This window comes from Oculina patagonica, chromosome 5 (assembly GCF_052425735.1).
Source record: "Oculina patagonica isolate OP01 chromosome 5, crgOcupat, whole genome shotgun sequence".
Taxonomy (NCBI): domain Eukaryota; kingdom Metazoa; phylum Cnidaria; class Anthozoa; order Scleractinia; family Oculinidae; genus Oculina; species Oculina patagonica.
The window spans coordinates 25,871,048-25,880,498 of NC_135762.1; the positions used below are offsets into that span (position 1 = coordinate 25,871,048).

General features: G+C 37.3%; 1 long non-coding RNA gene across 1 annotated transcript; it reads left to right on the forward strand.

Moving 5' to 3' along the window:
• The first annotated feature begins 587 nt into the window (after positions 1–587).
• LOC144653613 (uncharacterized) lies at positions 588–9,147 on the forward strand. Its single transcript, XR_013570769.1, has 4 exons — positions 588–832; positions 6,496–6,568; positions 7,182–7,254; positions 9,049–9,147. It is a non-coding gene; the product is annotated as an uncharacterized LOC144653613 (long non-coding RNA).
• The last annotated feature ends 304 nt before the right edge of the window (positions 9,148–9,451 follow it).

The following is a 9,451-nucleotide window of genomic DNA, read 5'->3' on the forward strand; positions in this document are numbered from 1 at the left end:
AATGTGCTTTATATCGATGGCCCTGAACTGGACTAGCTGCCCGGAAACTAGGCAATTTACTAGTTAAATGGCTCAACTTCTATACTAATTGAAGAAAGCAGCCAATATCTGTATAGTTTGAAGGAAAGTACATGAAATTTATTTGATGGAAAAAAAAAAAAAAAAAACGTTTAGCGCATAAGCAAGAAGTTATAGCGATTACAAACTAAAGTGGCCGGAAACTGGAAAACATACGGTAGCATAAGCGGTAAAAATCTCGGTCAAACTTGCTTTACATCCTCAAAACGAAACGGAGTAAAGATCAGAAATCTTATGAAATCTTTTACATGAATAATTATAAAAAGCATACTGAAATATAGCCATATTCGCCAATGGTGTAACATTGTAAACACGATAAAATTGATCGATGTTAATTACTTACCAAGAACAGTCGCAACTGACATGAATTGGTTTCGCTCAATCAAACCCATCTTTCTTCAACTGAAAGGCTTTTTTCGGTTCAATAACAACAGAGAGTGACTTGTAGCAGCTGACAACACCCAAACGCGAGTGAAATTGAAGGTCGAGTAGCCCTGGTACAGGCGTCTGGAGCGTTGTATAATGGTCCTGATTGCAAAATGGACTAACACCTTTCGACCCAATCATATGCGTTGTTGTTTCTTCCAATGAAAATGCGTTGTGATCGTGTCTGGTCAGATTATTTTACTGGGGGACTGGACGGTCTGGACGGTGTTTACCAAGTGATCATGAAAGCCCGAATCTTGTGATTTTAACAGGGTGTTTTGTCGGATCTTTCTGCATTTCCCGAACACATTTACAGCTGCATTTGAAGGTAAGAAGCTTTGTGAATGTATTGTATAATGCTGTTTGTAGTAGTGGATTGAAAATGTCTACTTCTAAAAGCAAGGGGCGTCCATGTTAAACTTTATAGTTAGCTTATTGTTGATCGTGTTGCTCTCAAGCGGCACGAACGAACCAAGCTGGCGAAGCACTTTATTTTGTATTCTCCACACTGTTGTGTTTTGCATTTTGCAATTAGGATCTATCGTGCTATTTAATTGCGCAGTATTAGATCGTATATTATAATCGTTTTCGTCACGGGTATAAAGAAACACTGTCATGCCGTCAGCTGAGCACAAATTTTTACTCAGTTTATTTACACCTTGTATCGCCAAAATTATAATGCTTCCAAATTTACAGCTTAGTTGGAAAAAATATATATAGTCAAAAGCAGTAAAATCAATCATTTTCCATTCTTGTGAGAGTTTGAACTTTTGAGCCCTTATTTTGTCAGTTATATTTCTTTGCTTCATCTATCATTTTTGGCAGTGATAAAAGCTACCTATTTTAAAGAAAAGGAAGCTCCTGGGCACAATTATGAAATCACAATACATGTACATTTCCCTGAATGTTTCCTTCCATGTACCAAGCACAGTCTCTAGAAATATAAATTGATGGGTTGCCATGTTTGCAAAAGAGATATGCATGATGTACCAAGGGATAATTCTTGCGGTATCTGACATCAGCAGACTGCAGAAGCAGACTAAGAGAATATATTGTGTTTCCATTACCGTATTATTGAAAGCTAACCGTAAACAGGCTAACCGAAATGCTATCCAGGCTAGATTAAACCGGAGTGAGCTGTAGGCTAACCGGAGTGAATAGTAGGCTAACCGAAGTGCGACGTATTAGGCTAACCAAAGTGAAAAGTCAGCAAGTCTGCAGTCTGCAATCTGCAGTCCTTTAATTTTATTCTGGCATTTAAAACTATAACCACCTCAGTCTATAACCTCTTACTGGCCTGGCGCACGCTACTGGTGTACACGACCGTAACAGCACGAAATTCGTGCTTCGGCGAATTGCACGGTTTGTGTGCATAAAAACAATTTAGGCACGGCTTGGGCACAGTTTAGGCACAGTTCATGCACAACTTACGCACGGTTCAGGCACGATTTAGGCACGGTTCAGGCACGATTTACGCACGGTTCTGGCACGATTTAGGCACGGTTCTGGCACGATTTGGGAACACTGTAGGCACAGAGTATGCACATTTTACGCCAGATTTCAATGCATTGTGAATGTACTACAATAATGAACTTAAAGATTTTCTCAGCGCATTTTAATTAATAAAATGCCGAAGACGATAGCGTTAAGGTGAATGCGTTTCGATTTTTCCTCTTTTTCACTGAATGAAAATTTTTCCTAACACCTTGGAACAGGTTGTGAAAGTGGCAAAAAAATAAAGAATGTTTGTACGTGCTATCAGACTCACGATTGCTTCAATTCATGATCTTGCTAGCAAATATTTCATTGCGTGACAAGCAGCGTGTACTGAATATACAAGCCAACAGGATAGGTTCTTGGTGATTTCCATTTTCCAGACCATTAAAACTTGATATCAGCTGATGGCTTTTTACCTCGTTAACAGCATTGAACTACCATCACAATTTCTGTTACATAATTGTACATTTAACTGGAAAACTTGTTTTACACAACAACGAAATCGTAGAACTGCATTTGCATGCTTGCTAGACAAGCCCTAGACGAAGTGTCTGTGTTGACAGACTTTGTTGACTTAACTTTAATGCAATTACAGACTGGCCAATCAGAAACTTTGGTTCTCACGGTTGAAAGTATAATCCTTGAGAAGAAAAGTCCGGCTGGTGTGGTTCATTCTGAAGCAGAGAGGAATATCGCCCTGTTTTCCTTTTGGTTCATGATTTATGCTTTTTTTTTTTTTTAAGCTTTTTAGTTCCGATTGCAACAACATTTATTTCAATAGAACAAGTATAACTCATCAGTTTTTACAACATTTAAAAAAGATCAAGTATCGCTCGATATTTGCGCTTCAATTTGACTTCAGACGGTTTGATCCTCCACTTAACGTATAACTTTTGGCTGCATAAAATAACCAGTTACAAAGAAAGTAACCTTTCATCCTTTCGTAGTGAGCTTTCTTTTTTTCCGTGAAGGATGGGCACATCTACCCGCAATTGCAAGTTGTAGATCTTTAGTAAATAAATAAACTATAAGGTAAGCAATTGATTTGTATCTTTTGACTTCTTTCTATTTAGTTTTCTAATCTGATCAATTTTCATTTTATTATAGAAATTTACTTTAAAGTTACACAATGTTAATACAAACCTTACCTTGTCTTGACAACTGAAGTTTGATTTCGGGCCAGAACTCTTGTTGAGAAATTTTCTCTTGCACGATTTAGGTTTTGGTACAGTTCAGGCACAGTCTAGGCACGATTCTGATACAGTTTAGGCACAGTTTATGCACGGTTTAAGCACGGTTTGGGCACAGTTTAGGCACAGTTTAGGCACAGTTTGGGCACAGTTTATGCACAGTTTAGGCACGGTTTTAGCACGGAAAAGAGCGTTTTTGTGGTTAGGAAACGATGGTCTAACATCGAAAATATAGTATTATTTTGAAAAGGGATTGTATAATCTCGGCAAAGCTATGACTGACAAAAAGCTGATTTTATGTCAATTAGAGATATGGTGTTTTTGAAACACAAAGATAAGTGGATAGAAAGAACAAGCGAGTTTTAGAATGCACGTTTCGGTGAAAACGAAGACATCATCTTGTGGGTTGCAAAAGTGATCAGGTGAAAAAAAGGTCCTCAGCGTTTTATTGGGTGAACTTTTTTTCAAGATTGTGAATTGACATAGGTTTGAGATTCTCTCTATGAAGTTTTATTACTGTATTCCTTATTAAAGTCGAGAAATCCTAAATGTGCCTATGTTAGACCGTAAATGTTACGCGCTATGTCAAAAAAAAAGCCGTTTTCAACAGTGTTTTTTTAATTATTTTTCGTCACGATACACTTTAAAAAGAAAATAAGTCTTCCAGAAGACATTTCTTTGATAGTTTAAAGTTGTGTTCAAATCTTAACAAAATCCCAATTTGGACAGCTTAACTACAGCATTTTAAAGTCAAATTTACAGCACTGATCACCAGTAGCGTGCGCCAGGCCTACTGTGAAATAATGTATTTAATTTTCTCTGGAGAACTTTTTCCAGATACTTATGGCTTTCAAGCCTTCACTTTAACATCCTCACCAGCACTGCAGAATGAGTAGATTTGGTGGAGGAAACCAAAACATAAATTGCACAATGATTGGCCTCCAGGATGATGTAATGGATGGTTTAATCTGACCTGTTACCACCCCCTCTCCCCAGGCATACTTTTTTTTATTTCGTGGTGGTCTATTCCCCACCCCCAGGCAAACAGAAAGACGCAACTCCCTTTCCGTGGGACTCCCCATCGACCATAAATATGTCGCTTTGTAATATACAACAGGAAAGCCAGACGTTTTGTCAAGAACTTGAACGCTTTTTGAGTTAATTTAACAAAGGATACCAGTACTACAGATATAAAATAAACAAATTGAAATAACTGTCTACTATATTTGAAGAAATATGAAAATATAACTCTATTTAATTCCCCACACTTCCTCAAAAGAAAGAAGCTTACAACTCAAGGACAGAAAGTTATTATACTAGCTACATTTATGGTCAAAATAGGAAAGCAAAACTGAATTTTCTTTAATGATTTAAACTAGTGCTTCTAGTAAATATCTGTCTCTTTTTGTATAAGTTTAAATCAACTACCAATTTTATACAATCAGAAGACTGACCATAATTACACTTGTACAGGTATCAATCTGTAATTAAGTTCTGTTTTGATTACCGCCAGTGCTATAACACTATTTAATAATAAGAGCAGTATTTTAATAAATTCTTGCTCTCCAACTATTCTGTAACAAATACGACAGATTTTTCCTCAAAATATCCAGTCTTCGATCTTCATTCGTTTTGTCAGCTGCCGGCATCTAAACCATGAAGTTAGGTACATCAAAGGAACAACCAGAAGTTATTTTTTTGATTTGTCCCACCCACCAGGACAACACTGCTTTGAACAATTCCCCATTCCCGGGCCCGAAGGGCCCAACTTGTCCCAGGGATTACCAGGGGGGTGGGGGTGGGGGGTGTAGGTTGTTAACAGGTCACATTGAACCATGCATAATACACTGCTGAATAAATTTGACCAGCATTTCAAATGAGTGGATATCTTTGGCTTCACTCATGTTTCAACCTGTAAGGTCCTTGATTGTTTTGTTAAGCTTGACTGTTAAGCTTGACTTGCTTGTACTACCAAGGAGAGTGATGAACTTAACGGAGTCCTGGAATTGTCTCACTTATTTTATGCGAAAAATTCTAAACATACATGTACACCTGATAATTAGTCAAATGTTTCCATAAACTACTTCTAACAATTAAACAGGTAAATGAAACCCCATATTGGCCCTATTGGTGTATGGATTTTAAATAACTGTGAAAAATCAGAATTTAAGAAGGCATAGACAATGGCTGATTTCTTATGCAACACAGACAAAACACTGTTTTTGCCTGGCATCCCGAAAGCTGTTTGTTAGGAAAATAAGCGTTTTGCCCAAAACACCCTAAGTGAGAGCAAAAACCCGAAATTTACACCCCAAAGCGAGAGGATGAGCATCACTGCCCCTTTAGTAGGTTTGTTCCCCAGGTAGCTGGTCCAAAATTGCACCAAATAGGAATACACACCAATGCCTTGACATGTCTTCATTAGGTGGCTATGCCATTATCTCTGTGTGTAAAGTGTTTAAAGCTGTGTTCACACTAGGTGAAACATGATTAGTCTGATCACGAATAAAAGTTACATGTTTTGTTGTGAAAAGTGTTCACATCAGGCAGTGCATTGCGCGAATCATGATTGAAACATGATTATTCTGATCATGATTGAAACTACCTCACGAGGTAGTTTCAATCATGATCAGACTAAACATGTTAATAATTGCGGACTTGCAGTGAGGAGGCGAGTGCCCAAAAGCTTCAGACCAAATGTTTATTAAAATATGGGCTAATGAAGCGATACAACAGGAATTAGCGCGACGGGTAGAAAGCAGAATAATTGGCAGAGCATTGCCACGAAAGTTTACGACGAGCAGCATTGCAATGCAAAAGCAAACTTCACAAAACATTTTTCTTTTACCAAAGATAGCACAAATACTGTTTATACTGTCTCCCCAGCTTGCTTAATGCTTAAAAGCCCTGCTCCATCAAAGGGCTTGAAAATAGACAGAAAGACAAAGATTTAATGGAAACTTTATAATTGTAATTTCGAGCTATATTTTTCGGTTAAAGTATACAAGATTTATGCAAGAACCGTAAAACTGCATAAAGACATTACACCATGTTATAATGTTCAGTAATGTAGAGTACTGAGCCTGACAAGAGCTAGCAACCACTGACCACCATGGCAGCTGACTAGACACTTGGTTAACTTGGTTATTAAATTGCATTTAACCTCATATTTTATAAATTTCCCTTTACTGAGGAAAATCTCTTTTTCTATAATTATTAAAATGTGTCCTTTTTTTAAAGAAAATGATAAATGCATTTTTGTAATTCTTGTTTATAATAATAATGCTTTGAATTTCTGTTTTAGCGTTAATGGATGAGGATCAGGGGTCGAATGAGGAATAGCATCACAAACCGAAGATGATAAGAGACTAAGAATGGTGAGCATCGACCCTTACTAGTACACCATATACCTTTAGTTATTAATTTTACTCGAATAAGCGCCACGCTCGAAAAAGTGCCGCATTTGGGACAAAAATTCAAGCGAACAGCATTGCAATGAAAAACAAACTTCACAAAACATTTTTTTACCAAAGATAGGACAAATACTGTAAATACTGTCTCCCAAGCTTTCTAAACCCTGCTCCATCCAAGGGCTTTAAAATAGACGGAAAGATAAAAATTTAATGGAAACTTTATTGTAATTTTGAGCTATATTTTTCGGTTAAAGCATACAAGATTTATGCAAGAACCGTAGAACCGCATGAAGACATTACACCATGCTATAATGTCCAGGAATGTAGAGTACTGAGCCTGACAAGATCTAGCTATAGCAACCCCTTACCACCAAGACAGCTGACTAGACACTTGTTGTTAGTTAACTTGGTTAAATTGCATTTAACCTCATATAAATTTCCCTTTACTGAGGAAAATCTTTTTTTCTACAAGTTACCTGTGCATTTTTTTAAAAAACAATCAGTCTAACTCAACATGTGATAATGCATTTTTGTGATTCTTATATTTATAATAATAATTTTTGAATTTCTGTTTTAGCATTAATGGATGAGAATCAGGGATTGGATTAGGAAAAGCATCACAAACCGAAGATGAGAAGAGACTTAGAATGGTGAGCATTGACCCTTACTACTATACCTTATTTACCGGTACTTGAATAAGCGCCACCCCCGAATAAAGTGCCGCATTTGGGACAAAAAAGTTAATAAGTGCCGCAGTTCCCATGCGGTGCTTATTCAAGGCATCAGGGACAGCGGAGCCGGGGGGGCTGGGGGGGTCTTTACCCCCCCCCCCCACTTTTTCCGAAAAAATAAAGACTTATTAAGAGAAGAGTCTCTTAAGCCCCCCCACTTAAAGTCACTAGTCAGCCCCCCCACCTGGAAAACTGCTCCGCCGTCCCTGGGCATATCATAAGACTGAAAACAGCACTACAAAGCAACTCTTAAACAGCCTTGGAAATTTCTTTTCATCAAAAGCAATGCTTTGCAGTTCAATAATGATTTACCGTTCTTTGCTGGTACAGCAAGTGCAAATTCTCTTTTCCGCAAGGGACGAATACCGACAATCAAAAGTCGCTCCTTTTAGTTAAATGTTAAAGTGTTGTATAGATTAGATTATTTGTGGCATTCGAATTTTTTATAAGTGCCGCCCTCGAATAAGCACCTCACTTGAGGGGTGAAAAACTTAATAATTGCCATCAGCGCTTATTAGTTTGAGTAAATAAGGTATATATGTATGTACAGCTGCCATGTGTTGATAAATAACTATTTTTTAAGTTGTGTCTTGCCAAAGTAATTAAATTTTGGGAAGTCCATAAAGCCCATTCATAAATGCGCCTTTATCGTATTGGCAGTACTTTCTCAGGATTTATAGGGTTTAATATGTCTTTTTAAGAGAGGTTGAGGAGGGGTCATCACAAAGTGCGAGGCAGCGAGGCATGCGATCCATTCCGGTTAGCCTACGTAGCACTCCGGTTAGCCTAAATTGCATTACAGTTAGCTTAAATAGCACTCCGGTTAGCCTACAGTTAGCGTAGTTAGCTTGCGGTTAGACTTTTTATTTGGAGTTAAGGATTTCTGCCTTGCTGTCTTGCCTCACATGTTGAGGAGTTGAGGGGACAGAAAACTTTTAGATGCCACACAGTTTTAAGAATGAGGTTGGCTGCTATAAAATAAATGTAGAGTTCTACACTTACTTTATTGTCAATTATAATTTGCCCTTTGGGTAACCAGTTCTGTTTTTTTTTTTTTTGGTGGCTCATGTGTCTTATTGGTTGCCCCAAGTAGACTTTTGTTGCCCATAAGCACCTCTAAGAAACATTTGACTTGCAAAAAATGCTCAACTTTATTTGTATAACCTTACCTTCTTGTTTTGGTTTTGCAACAGTCCTTCGTTGATTAACCATATCAGGGGCTCTGTACATGTAGTGCCCATTTGTATTTGTAATCTTAGAAAAAGAAAACTACTTCTCTGTCTCACCAGAGATCATTCAGGGAGTATAGCTTACAAATCCCCCATTTCTTGTCGAGACACAACACTAAAAATTTTTGCCAAAATATTGCAGTACTCAGTAACTGTGCAAATTGTGTGAAAAGACTCTGACAAAACAAAACTTTTTGTGACACAACACAAAACTTTTTTTTCAAAACAATTTAGTTGCAAAATGCATCTAGGGAATACTTACTGTTGCAAACTTTGAGTGGTGCCCAGAATAACTTGTCTGTAGAGCCATCTTAAGTAATGATGAAATGGAATCAACTAGAACAAGCTTGAAAACAAAAGCCTGATAATGGTCCCTGTAATTTGACAAGCCAAAAAACAGGCCCCTTAATTCACAAAAATTGTTGGTTTTCTACAATGTTTTGGTGTCTATTAATGAAGTAAATTCCTTGCCATCTTTTAACAGCCTGGCCAAACCATATACACCTGTACCTCAAGAGACATGAGATGATATGATCAATGAGGAGGAAGGGGAGTTATAGTAGAAGAAGATAATAAAGAAAAAGAGGAAAGAGAAGGGCAAAATGATCAACAACATCAGGAGGAAGGCCAAGAAGAACAAGGCAATGATGACGAAGACCTCTACAACAGTTAATAGGGGACAAGTTTAGTGAGAATGATGAGGAATGACCAGTACTTATTTTTCATGTACTTTTTTACAATTTATCATTGTTTCTTTCATAGACACACTACCGGTTATAATTAATAATTAATAATTAAGTAAATAGAGAATGAGTCTGAAATAAATCTAAAACATTTTTTTACTAAATGAACCACAAATCACTGTACTGTGTTGTATGTGAATAGTT